Source organism: Dasypus novemcinctus, chromosome 1 (genome assembly GCF_030445035.2).
Source record: "Dasypus novemcinctus isolate mDasNov1 chromosome 1, mDasNov1.1.hap2, whole genome shotgun sequence".
Classification (NCBI taxonomy): domain Eukaryota; kingdom Metazoa; phylum Chordata; class Mammalia; order Cingulata; family Dasypodidae; genus Dasypus; species Dasypus novemcinctus.
Genome location: NC_080673.1, coordinates 118,048,603 through 118,062,443, shown reverse-complemented (window position 1 = coordinate 118,062,443; position 13,841 = coordinate 118,048,603). Strand labels below are relative to the sequence as shown.

The following is a 13,841-nucleotide window of genomic DNA, read 5'->3' as shown; positions in this document are numbered from 1 at the left end:
GGTTTTGAAGGTAATATAAAGTACCATCAAGGCATCATCAAGGTGATGCTTTCTCTCTGAAGACTGTGGTATTCTGGGGATGGCCGCTAGTGATGCTTGGTCCTTCGTTTGTCACATGGCAAGCTTCATGTAGTACCTCCTGGCCTTTCCCTTCTCTTCCTGGTTCCCCTGACTTTCACCTCCTGGCTGCTCCCTGTACACTCCAGTAATGGGATTAAGACCCATCCTGATTGCCCATACCGCAACTGAAGTAACCTTATCAAATGATCCTGCTTATAATGCCATCAGTACCACAGGAATGGATTAGATTTAAGAATATGCTTTTCTGGGGTACATACAGCTTCAAACCACCACACCAAATAAGGAAGGGCATCCTTAGTTCACAAAATGAAGGGGTGGGGCAGGAGGGTGGATTGGGATTTGATCCAGTTTGGTGATTTATTAATATTGGCTCTTTATGGTTAATACATTAAATAAAGCCTGTGCTTATATTTAAATAATCAAAATAGACTGGGAGCATCCATCTATTACCAATGTCTTTATATTTTATAGCCAAGTTGCTTATGTAAATACATTATTTTATGGCAAACTAGGGACTGTGTACCTGTTATCTATGACACTCTAATAATGAAGAACTTCATCATTTTTCATCATTCTGTATCATTTTTAATTGTTATAAAATAAACTATGGGGTTAAAATAGTTAAGATAACATGTCAAATGGTCCAGTTGATCTTGCCTTTGTATATGTATTGATCACCTTTTCTTTTTTTTCTTCAAATTGAATGAGAACTCGACTTTTCTTGTTTTTCCTCACATTAAAAGCTTCTTACTGTAAAACCTGTGACCCCATTCTTGATGCTATCACCATCTCAATGTCATTAAAGACTACCATGTAGGTAGGGTGATGTGTCCAGGTTTGCCCATGAACGTCCTGATTTATATGTATCCAATTTTAATTAACAGTAGCACCCTCTTTTACTCTCCAAGAGTCACATTTTGGACAATAAAGTATATTGATATCCTACCCATAGTGAATGTAAACTATGCTAGAGAAGGAATTTTCCTATTCCAAGTTCAGGGCAAATTTCTGCAATGTCTGCTGCTTGGGCTATGTTTTCAGTGTTTCTGTTTTTCGTGTCTAACATGAGTTTCACATCTTGCCTGTTTGGGTTCATTGGTTCTGATTTATCCTTCCAACTCCATGTAACTCCAAGCTCAATATTTTATTTAACTGAATTAGGGTATCTGCCAACTTCACTTTTCTTCTGGTTTCTCCTTGCTTTCCTAGCATAATGTGTGAATAAGTCTTCCAGGTTTAGAAATAATTAAGTTATCAAAAGGAACTTGATGACTCGTTTGTGCTTTGCAGAGTAGCTAAACATGTAGGCCCTAAAAACTATGCAAATACAATTATTTGTGTGTTGGACCTCAGATTTGGACATGAAGCCTGGGGAACCTAACTGGTTCTGCCCAAGGAATCTTCTAAAATAGTGCCAAATTATATTCCAAATAATCTCTTCAATTTTAAGTGCCTGAGGTAAGATGGTATCAAAAATTTGTGCTTCCCTCAAAGAGACTGGCAATCTAGTAGAATGAATATGGACTCTGAGGTCAGATGGACATGAGTTCAGATTCTGACATCACTCTTTCAAGTTGTAAGCTTTAATTTCTTCCTTTGTAAAATGGAAACAAGTTACAGAAAATGTCTTTTACATAGTGAGGGCTTATTAAATACTAGATTCACCCAATTCTAATAATGGATATGTTTTTCTGTAATGCTTTTATGGAGATTTTGGAAGAAAGTTTGCCTTTCCCATATCTTCCTATTGTGGAAATTCTTATATATCTCATGAGGACATCTCCTTCTCTCTGCCACTAGTGCCTAATTTCAGACTATCTTAGTTTCCTGGATGCCAGGACAAATACCACACAATGGGTTGGCCTGACACCAGGACTTTCTTGTTTCATGGTTCTAGAGGGTGGAAGATTTGCTTTCTCCCAGGGTATGAGCCTTCTGGCTGGCAAAAATTCCTTGGGTTCCTTGACTTTCCCATCATATAATGATGTCCTCTCCCTTTTCTTTTGGGTTCCATTGACTTCTGGTTTCCAGCTCCTCCCTGTGGCTTCTCACTCTGTTTCTGAATTTATTCTGCTTTTATAAAGGGCTTCAATAAGCTGGGTTAAGACCCAACTTCATTCAGTCAGGCCACAACTTAACTGAAAATAATATCTTCGAATGGTCCTATTTATAATGGGTTCCCACAGAAATGGAACTATGATTAAAAACATTTTTCCCTCTGGGGGAATAATTCAACCTACCACACAGACCATCACAGTATATTTTATTACATGGATATTGAAGCAACCTCTTAAGTAGTCTTTTCTGACCACTCTCCCCTGAATTCCTTCCCTACTTGGCATTCTAAAAAATAAAATATCTACTGTTTAAGTAGGTATGGACTCTGTAGTCAGTTGGACAGTTACCCAGGACAAAAACCAAATGCCTGAGCATGGCTTTTTCCTAGATTCTACTCTATGCATTTTATCTATTAGTTTCTGTCTTGAAATCTACATTCCAGTTTTACATAACAACCTGAAGTGGCCCAAATGTGTACTATCATTTCTATCAATTCTTGAAGAATGCCAATCCTCTCACCTCCTGGTGTGAGCTCCTCTAGAAAGTCTTTGGTTATTTCCAATCTTGATCCCAGGCTTCTGTGATGCATGAAATCTAATAACCTAGTGCTGACCTCCCCAATAGTCTGTAAACTTCTCCCACTTCTAAAATGTGAGCCCTCTGAGGGCAGGATTTTGTCTTTTTTTTTTTTTTTTTTCCGCTTTATACCCCAGAATTTGGCAAACTTCTTGGGCTCAAACATGCACTGTGGGAAGAAAGGATTTTTACCTTTTTTTTTTTCTGGGGAAATTTGTATTCTGGGTAAGGAAACACTATTATCATTTCAGATAACAAGGAATAATTGAATAAACCTCATTACCTAGTACAAGGCCTTATCCCTGGAAAGCAATCAATAAGTATTTATAGCTTTGATTCATTGACTAAATAAATTCCATTTAGGTACTTAGAATAATATACACGGAATAACATAGAGAAAGAGACAATTTTGTGTTTTGAAAATGAGTTTAAATGGGTACTTACCACTGAGGGACACCAGCGACCAAGCAAGAAATTTCTTCCACCTGGTTCTCTTGGGAGGAGAGCTGCTGTGGGTGCTCTAACAAAAAAATGAATCAACCTCCCTTTGTCTTACCATCACAAAGCCACATTTCTGATGTGACTAGATCCTGAGTTTTGAACGAGGTCACATCATCCTACAAAGTATATGAACCCCAGCACCCAGAGAAGGCTTACTCACCAGAAAAGATAATTAGGAAACAGTAGGACATGAGACAGGGGAGGAAATCTAATTTACAGCTCACTGGAGAGCTCTGAATCAGTGTGGAGCAGAGCTGAATTGGGAAATTAAATTATCTGTGAGCCCACCTCTCTAAAATTATTTGGTCTCCCCCCTTTTCATTTAGAAAACATATGTTACAAGTGCAAGAATTTAACTTCTTCTGATGAACTAGCAGCTGAGGCAGTTTCTTGAAACCACCTGGAAAGCATAGAATTAGCTCTCAGGTGTCTGCTAGTTCAATGAGGGAAACTATCTGTAGAATTCAGGAAATGAAGGTGATGTCTGGAAGCTCTTAGGACATTCTAACAAATGTAATCACATTTCTAGTTAGGTGCATATACCCAAGGACAGTATTATGGCAAGTGAAGAACATCAGCTGCCATTTGTGTTAACAAAATCCAAGACCTAGAAGAATCTTGTGTAGATACAACTATCTAGATCCCAGCCAGGGTTTTTTCTCTATTCCCTGCCATTCTTGGCTGCTGAGACTCAGGGAGAGCTGCAGGGTTGTCAATTGCAAAAGTCGATTAGTCTGCCTTCAAGCTTACGTTTGATATTTGTTGAATAAGTAGCAGAATTGTCAAACGACTATTGTATACTAGACACTATTCTGAGCACTGGGAATAATGTGATGAAAAAGGACTAAAAATTTCTGACCTTGTAAAACTTACTCCCGAAGACAGATAGTAAACATATTCTAACTAACCAACTATAAATGAATGAATAAATTAATGAGAACAAAAGATAATTTTGGATAATAATAAGTATTATGAAGAAAAAGATAAAATAGGGAAATGGGATAGCATGGTGGGGAATGGTTAGCTCCAGTTGTTAGGAAATTTTTTTCTGAGGAGGTAACATTTGAAATGTGTCCAGAATGATGACTGAATGAATAATTCTTTGAATATGTGAGGAGGAACATTCACAGCAGATGCAATAGCAGGTTAGGAAATGCAGTAGGAAAGATAAACAGGGGCTAAATTAAGCCTAGTAGGCCATGGTTAGCAATTTGAATTTTCTATTGAGGCAATGGGAAATTGTTGGCAGCATGATACAACATAATGATGGAAAAATATGGAGGGTAGGAAGCAGGGGAATGATGGGAGATCATTACATGGTATGAAGAAGTGGGAAACCACTCTAGGGATGATGCAAGGGAGTGGTGGGAAAATATTGAAGGGTAGGAAACAGGGGAATAATTGAGCCGTTGAAGGGTATGAAGCAGAGGAAAGATGGGAAATCATTAGAGTGTGAAGGAGATGAATGATTATTCTGGTTGCTGTGTGGAAAATGGACCATGGTAGGGACCATGGTAGGGAGGAGGGGATAGAGGGAGAAATAAGCATGAGCTTGAGATTTTTACATGCAGCAGTTTCCACTGTTAAAAGCATCCGCGCATGAATTCTTCTACCAATCGCAGAAATTTTATAATCCTTTTGTTCATCACTGCCCTTCACTGTTATCATGAAAGAGCTCTCTGGGATTCGTAGAAGCCTTCTTCTAGTGTTACTGTAAACCTGAAAACTTGAGAGGAGGAGAACAAAAGGTAGAGAATGCCTAGTGCTAAGACTGCCTTGCCCTAGTTAACATAGCTGCCCTGGAGTTTACCTCTGTTATAAGTACTTCTACCACCAATGAAATTCGACTCCACAGGTCCAGCCTTCAGAACCCAGTAATTATCCCTCTCTAAACAACCCTGGAACCCTGAAATTTAGAGCATGCCCAGAGTAGAGCAACCTGGAATGTACCCAATGAACCTAAATATAGAGAGACAATTTTAAAAAATGATTGTGAATCATTGTGCTATTTTAGAGTGTGTTGAATTCACGTATTGACAGCACATGCTTTTCTTTCAAAGGGTAGAAGGAACCTTGCCATGATTTACAAAGTAGGTTTGAGGGCCCATTTCATAATGCTTGCACTGGTCATTGAAATTGCTATTTCCCTCTTTGCTTACCCTATTTTGAGAGACTTTGGTTCTTGAATTCAATACCTATGATCTATTGTCTGTGGCTCAGCCCACTTTTTTTCCAGACAATCTGCTCGAATATGACTTCTCTTTACCCCTTCTCTCCAGAACTCTCTCAACATCCCTGAATCACTCTGAATCATTCCATCTAAATCCCTGTGTATTTCCTCAGTGCCTACTTCTCGTATTTTACTCATATTTCCTTCCTGCTTCTTCTAACAGGTAAAAGGTGAAATGTCCAACATCAAAAATAAAGTTTAAGAATAAAATGAAAGCAGAATATTTTTAGTAAACCCAATATATATCAGTGTGTCGAACTCTTGTCATATTTGACATTTTAGTGTTATCTGTAAATTTAGATGGTGACTTTGGTATTTAACTTGCACAGGGCTCAATTAGACATAATTAATGGATGTGCCAAAAACAGAGTGTGCTTTTCCAGGGTTTTTTTCTCAACACTTACGTGTTGTGAATCTCATTTGCTTATTTGTCAGGTTTGGAGAATTGAAATAGGATTCATTAATTCCTCAATATTTTGAGAAAAATATTCCACAAAACCTAATTTTCATTTTAAAAAGTATGTTTGTTTGTTTTTACAATTATTTGGTCACAATTACATTGATTTCTGTCAAAGACTAAGGCAAGAATAGATACAACGTGACCTTTAAAGTAGATGATAAAAATCAAAACAAAACTGAGTTTCTGACTTATATAGAATGTATAACAGTTTAAAAATAGATCTTAAATTATCTGAGCATTTGTTCATTGTGTCTTTGGATTGCATTATGTAAAGTAGATTTGACATTATTATCTTAAAGAACTAAATCAAATAGAAACAATATTGGTGACTGAAGTAAGTAATTATTAGAGTGACTTTGATCTGGGTGCCTTCAAATTTTGGCTTATCTGATCCTAGGAGGGATGTTGTTGAGATTAGGACAACTCCATGGCTACTATGTAAATATACTTGGGGCACATGTTTGAAATATATTGATAATTACAAAGATAGTGATGGAAAATGGGCCTTACTTCCAATTTAAACCTTTGCTTTTTTGTTTGTTTATTTGTTTGTTTTTTTAGGAGGTACTGGGGATTTAACCCAGGACCTTGTACATGGGAAGCAAACACTAAACCACTGAGCTATACCCTGCTTCCCTAAACCTTTTGTTTTTGTCTCTAATATTATGCACTTTCCTACAGAAGCTATTGCTTACCAGTTACTTTATTCCACAAGGTAAAGTTGTGGTGGGTACTGCAAATGTTGAATAATATTTGTTACATAGATGAATAAATGAGTGAATACATATAAGAAAGGAACAATAAAACATTATTATAATAAGGCTACCACCTCTTGAGTTAGAGGAAAATAATTTCTTTATATGTAAGTAGGGAATTTATGTGTAAGACACCAAATAAAAATTATTATGCAGCTTCTCTGTTTATTTAACAAAATATATAATCAATTATAATCAAGAATAAATTTGTATATGTGGTAAAAAAACACCTCTTGAGAATTTGGAAGTAGGGATTGGTGGTAATATTAAATGTTTCTAGTTCAAGAGTCATGTAACAGTATCACTGACACAAGGTAGAAATACTCTAACACCTTACTCCGTAAGGATTAATGCACCCTAACATCCCCTGAAAAGTGACAACTACCAAAACAAAATTATTCTGGGAAATTCACAAATGTAAAGATCATTTACTTACAAAGAAATTGGGTGTTATTAAGGAAAGTTTCCATATTAAGGATTTTGAAGCTGAGAGAAATGCTTTCTGTGAGAACAGATGGTTCTCCCATCCTAATTATTTTACTGCTCCATCTCTGCCCTGCCAAGTCATTTGGGTAAAGGAAGAAGGTAAACCACTTATGCTCAGATGCACTAGTGTAGTGAAAAGACCTTTGAATTGGAAGCTGTGAAACCTGGTATTTATTCTTAGCTGTGGCTCTAACTAGGTACGAGTGTGACCTTGTCCAAAACATATTTTCTCTGACCATCAGTTTACTTTTCTATAAAATGAAGGCATTGGGCTAAATTATATTTAAGATCCTGAACAGACTTCCATGACTTTTGTCTTTTTTTTTTTCTAAATGCTCAAATACTACATTATTTAAGGTATATTTCCTTGGAGTTTTTTTTTTTTTTCCCCTCCCCTCTCTGTCTCTTTCTTCAATATATGGGATAGGAGGATACTGACTAAGTCTGAGGGGAAGGAGGAGGAAGAAAATTAGCTACAGGAAGGGTTTATATCTCCCTCTACAAGAAAACTTAAATATAGCTACCACTGCTTTGAAAGGAATGGTTTATGTCCAAACAGCATTTTCCAGACAAGCTCTGTACTTTTTTTGCCAACAGAATTAACTTTAAACTGAAGGCAGTAGACAGTTAAACAAGAGTCGGCACTGGAAACAGCTGTGAGTAGACAAGACCAGTTACTTATAAGGTACTGTTTTTTACTCATTGAAATCTCCTTCAGGTTTCATTCGTTTCAGGGACAAAGTCTGTGGTCATTTGACCTTCTTTCCCCTACCTCGCCTCTATTCTGAGAGAAAATACACTCTTTAAAATATTTTAGCTTCTTAGCTGGATTATTTGAGTGATGCTGATGTTTGAAGCTACTAGACATTGTTTTGTTTTGTTTTCAGGAACCAAATGATTGTTGTTGTTTTATTTTAAAGCATAGTTTAGCTTTGTTCCTCTGTTGCATCTGTGATGGGTGGTTTTCATATTTTATTGTTTCAGTTGCAGAAAGCAGGATATGCTTTAACATTGAAGAATGTACAGAATGTTCTTGACTGCGGGGGAGGGGAGCCAGTTAATGCATCTCCAGCTTGAAGTATAGAACCAGCATTGAGCCAATCAGATACGAGGACCAGGACCTGGCAACCCCTCATGAACCTAGTCCAGGCTTAGTGACCTCATCACAGCTTGCGGAATTTGACATACTTTTTTGAATCGTAGTTTTACCTTTAGTTTGCTTCTATGTTTAATTGTTATTTTAGCCCTTCTCTTCAGCCCCATTTATTTTTTAAAATTCTACTGTGCCCTTTATAAGTTTTCAATGAATATTCTCCTAGTTTAGCCTCACCCACCTTAAAGGAACAAAATTCCAGCAACTGTGTTTGCTGTAGGACTTCAAGTCACTGCGCGACGGAGATGCTCCTGGAGCAGGATGAAAGGATTAGTCCAAAATGGCAGTGAGGTGTACAGCAAGGAAAGCTCAGCCCCGTCACCTGACGTATCACTCCTTCCCCAGGGGCCCGGCTAGCTCATACTGTATTTGCTGCTGCTCATTAAACAGTCAAGATAATTAAGGTTTTCTTCATATGTGGATTTTCCAAAAATAAGTGAAGTGTGCAGGTTTGCCGCTGAAAGCTCCAAAAGTTTTAGAAAGGGTTTCGCCATTTCTGGACAGTTATTTAGGAGTGCTACTTTGGATAGTGTCTGGGATCCACTGTATATTGTGATTCCTCCGTAGAGTGGACTGAATTCAATGTAACGGTTTCTGAATTGCTCAGCAGTCTCATCATGGGTAGAATTATAGAATTAACCTACAATGCAACGATGCCTTTGGGGTCTGTCTATTCTATGATATGTAAGGACAGTACTACTTATTCTGTTAAAAGGCAACTTACTCACTATGCTTTTTTTTAAATCTTGCATGATTTTTATAGGACTTTTTTTTCCCTCCTGTGTCCACCCCTTATTTCAAGATGTGAGTTTTTACTACTGTGGACAGTTTGCATTCCTCTAACAACTCTCTTCTTCCTCGATCATTCTAAGTATCTCCTTTTTGCTGTGAGCAGGGAAAACAGTGGGGAGAAAAAAAAGTGTATTTTTATTGATGGAATAAGAGTCAAACACCTTACCCGAGGTCTCAAGAGATTCTCTTATGTGAAAAGTACATATGCCAAAAAAAGTGCATAGCCATGGTGACATCTGTTTTGGGTGCTCAGGAGACTCTTGGCTAATATCCAAGTTCTTGGTTGTGTTCTGTAGTAGAGGTTGCTATGGAAGTGGCTCTGTAATAAATAACTTGTTACTGTATCTGATTCAGAAAGTGCCGTTTGTTCTCCTTTTTATTAGTTACTAGAGGCATGTGTCAAGGAATCAGTGACTAACCAAATCCCAAGGGGCGGACCTAAAATTAATCAAGTACTAAGTGTTTTATTTTTTAGTCCCATTCACACACATGCCATTCACAGGCATGGCATAGCTGGGAAGTAACATAATTATGCTTTGTAGGAAAGTTAGAGGAAAGGAAAAAATAATCATCTTCCAGTTTTTGCATTTCTTCTGCATGGAGATTATAATTTAGGAGAAAAAAGTGAAAAAAGCAAGGCTAATTTTCTCAATGATTTGTTGATTTCTTTAAATGTATTCTCATTTACTTGCAAGTCCTTTAAGCTGAAAATACTGTGGGGCAATTTTACAAATCATGTACATTGAATTTCAAAGCACAATATATGATTTCTTATCTTCCAGTATTTTTTATGGTGTGTTTCCAAGCAAAATGAATCACAGGTTTCTCAAAGATCTTGATAATGATGGAGGTCACTTTTCTTGATCTCACTCTACATTTAAAAAAATTAAAACTGGATATATTAGACAGATACATGAAACTTATAAACTGATTCCAGGGCAAAGCTCACTACCAACTTGAATTAGAGTCCATTTCTAATTACTTATAATACACCTTTTTTTAAAATTATGTTATGGGACCTTTTGTGTTAAAGGTCTTTTTTGCTAGTTATGTTTTAAATACCAGTTTTTTTTTAAATACAAGTTTCACATAGTCACTGAAGAAATTTTTCTTGAGTTTTAAGGCATCATGTGTTTGTATATGACAAAATCATTCTGTTTGAAACAATTAATTAGGGAAGTCCTTTTGCCAGCAACAGTGAGTTAGGGATCCCCATATGCTTGGAGGCTCCGTCAAAAAGGTAGATATTTTGCTTATTTTTGCTCATTTTCTCCTCCTTTCATTTCAATGGCATGACTTATTTTAGAATAAAATGTAATTCCAATCGAATTGAAGCTTTTTAAAATTCATAATCTACTGTTTTAAATGAATACAATATAGCTATTTTTCACTTGACTGAGAATTTCATTTTTATTAAAATTTAATTTCCACATTCATACCTAATTAAGAAATCTGACAATGATATTTTATGAAAGGAATATAGATTTTACAATGAGAAATATGCTACCACAAGACCTAAACATAAAACAAAATTCCATAAAAGTCATTGTCACTGTGAATACACTCTTAGGAAGACTTCAGTTTAGAAAGATGTTCTTTAAAATTGAAAAGGGTAAAAACTACTGAAATAAGTTAATGCATGTTAGTGATCATTGATAATGCCTTATAAAGTTTCTTCATAATAAAATTTAATGTCAATCCTCCAGAAACCTCAGAACCTGGCCCCTCATGAAGTAGAGTTCAGTGAACAAGATTTGTGATTTCCAGGAAATTATCAGGATCAGTATTGTAGGTTGTGAACAGGAAAAGAAGCACTGGATATTACTGAAATTGTTGAACAGGGGCAGAGATAATTGGTTTGTTCTCATAAAAATCCAAATTCAGTCATTTTCACTTAAAACCTCTCAGAAAAGAAAAGATACTCAAACTGACTTAAGGGTGTCTTTATATATTGGCTTTTTAAAAAATACACTAAATTGATACTTCTGGACAACTTAAGAGTTGTAGTCAAGGCGGCGGACTTGGCCGAGTGGTTAGGGCGTCCGTCTACCACATGGGAGGTCCACGGTTCAAACCCTGGGCCTCCTTGACCCATGTGGAGCTGGCCCATGCTCAATGCTGATGCGCACAAGGAGTGCCCTGCCATGCAGGGGTGTCCCCCGCGTAGGGGAGCCCCACACGCAAGGAGTGCGCCCCATAAGGAAAGCTACCCAGAGCAAAAGAAAGTACAGCCTGCCCAGGAATGGCGCTGCACACATGGAAAGCTGACACAAGATGATGCAACATAAAGAAACACAGATTCCCATGCCGCTGACAACAGAAGCGGACGAAGAAAGAAGATGCAGCAAATAGACACAGAAAACAGGTGGGGGCGTGGAAGGGGAGAGAAATAAATAAATAAATCTTTAAAAAAAAAGAGTTGTAGTCAAAGATTAAGGTGCTCTTTTTACATGGTGATCATTTCATAAATGTTTGTTGAGTGAAAATAACGTCCATTTCTCAAGTTCAAAAAAACTTAACAAGTAAAATAATGCTAAAACTATTACTTCAAACATTGGATAAATTATTAAATTGCTCTTAGCAAAAGTAATTTGAAATATAGACTGCTATGGACAAAAACAGAATTCAGTTGTCTATAGAAGATAATAATTCAAAAACATAGATTTGGAGGACATGAAAGTATCAGCCTATTTCTTATAACCATCTTTAGTTTGCTTATTTTGCTACAAGTATTGGACAATATTAGGACATTAGCAGCAGGCAGATAATATCACTAGGTTTTTTTTTTTGCATAAAATTGGGGAAAAACAATACGAGATTGAAGAAAAGCAAATTTGACTGGGTCTAAGTCAGTTTTACAAGACAAATATTGTGGTAATTTTGAAATTTTAGAGTAATTTTTAAAAATCTTATATAAGTTATGGAGCTCTGATAAATACTAATGCCTTTCCAAACTACCAAATAAAAAAGAATTCCCAAGGAGTACTTTCCATTTTGCTTTAGCTTATCACCAACCCGCTTGCTTTTGAATGTGTTTATTACCAAGCGCTCCTACTGTGGTCCTCTGTGGTGCAATTTGTACAGAAGATAAGATGGCATTTGTATGATTTCCATCTCCACACTTGAAGATGTTCTAAGTAGACTAGAATAACATGGAAACAAAAATAACAACATTGCTGTAAATCTCAGGTGTAAGATTCCCTAAATAGTCATAAAGGAGTTAATGATTATGATAATAAAGAGAGTGAAAATATGAGAAGAAAATAAATTCTTGTAACCAGCTTTCACTCTTCAGTAGACTCATTCCTTTTGTTAGATATTTTCTTCCCATGTGTATAAATATGATATCAGAATTTTGTTTCATTTTATTTTTACAAAATTGGCTTACAACTTCAATTTGGCATTTTACTTTTTCTCACTTTACATTTTATTGGGAACATTTATTTCCAAGTTATTGAAAGCACTTTGAAAAAAAACTACAGCATTATAATGTTTCATTTATGGCTATATCACCCATAATGACATGTTCCCTGTTTGGGAGACCTACATTGTTTCACTGTGTTCTGTCCTGAATAAAATAAGATAATCCTATTTTACATGTAATTTTTGCTAATTTGACTATTTTAGAGCTGTAATACCTTAGAAATCAACAGTTTCAAATCCCTCTTTTTACAGAGTAGGGGAGCTAAGCTCAGAAATATTACTTATCTAGAAAGTGGACTTCTAATTTTCCGTCTAATTTCTGTGTCCATCAGTAGGAAGTAACAACTGCAAAGTACATTTGTTTGGAGGAAGGGGGGTGGAAGCAAAATATCCTTCTGTCTGAGTAAGAGGTCAACCATGTACCCTATTCTCTGAAAATCCCCAGAGAAAGGAAGAGTTCTCATACTAAAGGAAGCAAGATTCCATGCCAGAAGTCTTTATTACGCAAGTGATGATGTACATATAATAGCCATGGGAATATTTTTAAATAGCTGTCATTTTGCTAATGTGTATTTGCTAAAGCATTTCCTGGGCCACTGGTGTTTATCAAACTTTTAAACAAAATATTTAAGAAGATGGAGGGAGCAGATGTAGCACAAGTTGTTGAGTGCCTGCTTCCCATGTACTAGGTCCTGGGTTTGATCCCTGGTACCTCCTAAAACAAACTAACAAACAAAAAAACCAGCTCTCTTTGGGGAGTGGCTGTAGCTCAGTGGTTGAGCACCTGCTTCCCATGTAGAGATCCTGGGTTCAAACCTCAGTACCTCCTAAAAAAAAAAAAAAAGACTAGGACTTCCTTCCTAAATTATATCCTTTTACTTCGCTTCTCCTCAGTGTGCAGCGAATGTTCAGACCTTTCTAAACAGAACAAACTCACACTCAGCTTTCTCCACCATGCTGATGCCTTCCCTTCTCTCTCTTCCTGATGACAAGAAAATGTTGTGTTTTCTGTCTGCTTCATTGCCTTCCTTTGATTCCATAGTCCTTTTCAATTTGGCTTTTATTCCTACCTCATGCTGAAATTACCTCTCAGAGGGTGCTAAAGATGGCTGAAATAACTGTTAACTCAAGCAGCCTTTTGTTTCCTGGCCTCACCTTCTGCCCTTTCTGCCTGCTGCCCTGCTTTTGAAATTTTCCTGACTTTCAACATTGTGGCTCTTGCCCTAACCATGGGTCTGTCCCTCTCTCAGGTTCTATTTCTCTTTAGAGCAGGAGTTCTTTACAAGGGGACCGTGAGCTTGAATTTGAGTTAAAAGAACACATGCT

At 36.8% G+C, this 13,841-nt stretch overlaps 1 protein-coding gene across 3 annotated transcripts in view; it reads left to right on the top strand.

Annotated features, from left to right (window-relative positions):
- ARHGAP24 (Rho GTPase activating protein 24) overlaps positions 1-13,841 on the top strand; it is a 527,050-nt gene that overhangs the window by 311,819 nt on the left and 201,390 nt on the right. Inside the window, exon 1 of one of the 3 annotated variants that reach the window (XM_058296043.2) lies at positions 7,742-7,832. The exons of the other annotated variants lie outside the window; for them this stretch is intronic. The gene's annotated coding sequence lies outside the window, so the exon portion shown is untranslated. Of the gene's footprint in view, positions 1-7,741; positions 7,833-13,841 lie in introns of those variants that run through there. 3 annotated transcript variants of the gene reach the window in all.